Genomic DNA, 778 nt, shown 5'->3' with positions numbered 1-778 from the left:
GGAAGAAAATCTCTTCATATATATTCTTTATACCATCTGAGTGCTTTAGAAACAGACGATTTGCTTCCTGGGGACCCAAGAGAAGGAAAGCCTAGAGCCTAAGCCTTGGGGATCATTTATCTTAGAAGCAGTTGGAAACTTTGGTTGGAAGGACTTTCTTTTTGTAAAGAATAAAGGGACAAATTGATTTAAATTCACTTAAGATATAGTCCAATGACCTATGAAAAAGAAAACATAACTCTTTTTATAGATGCATCCACAGTATTAAAAATATGGAACGCTCCACGAATTTGCGTGTCATCCTTGTGCAGGGAACATGCTAATCTTCTCTGTATGATTCCAATTTTAGTATATGTGCTGCCTAAGTGAGCACGAAAAGATAACTCTTATAATGTTTCAAGGGGAGATATTAACCTATTCCTTAATCAAATATACTGCATGACTGCTATATGCTAGAAATAATAAACAAGACACAGTTTAGTCAACCTATCCTTCATATTTGCTAATCCTCATTGTTATCTATAGATCTCTGAGACCTGGACCATTCTCTGACCTTCCTTAAGCTATTTTAATTTTGACACTCTGCCTTTGATTTTCTTTTGTGAAATGAGGTATATTTGTCCGAGTTTTTTTTTATAACCAGTAAGACATTTTTTCAGAGAGGTTTTATTTTGTCTTTTTTATGTGTGAAAGAGATTGATTTACTCGATTGACTGTTTGCTTTACTTTAAGGAATTGGTTCACATAATGATGGAGGCCTAAAAATCCCAGGCTCTTC

At 34.6% G+C, this 778-nt stretch overlaps 1 non-coding gene across 1 annotated transcript; it reads right to left on the bottom strand.

Annotated features, from left to right (window-relative positions):
* Positions 1-266: 266 nt before the first annotated feature.
* Positions 267-373, bottom strand: LOC126005721 (U6 spliceosomal RNA). Its single transcript, XR_007494759.1, has one exon. It is a non-coding gene; the product is annotated as a U6 spliceosomal RNA (small nuclear RNA).
* Positions 374-778: the final 405 nt, after the last annotated feature.

The sequence above is a fragment of the Suncus etruscus genome, chromosome 3 (assembly GCF_024139225.1).
Source record: "Suncus etruscus isolate mSunEtr1 chromosome 3, mSunEtr1.pri.cur, whole genome shotgun sequence".
NCBI lineage: Eukaryota > Metazoa > Chordata > Mammalia > Eulipotyphla > Soricidae > Suncus > Suncus etruscus.
The sequence above is the reverse complement of the archived record's forward strand: the minus strand, read 5'-3'. Positions and strand labels throughout refer to the sequence as shown.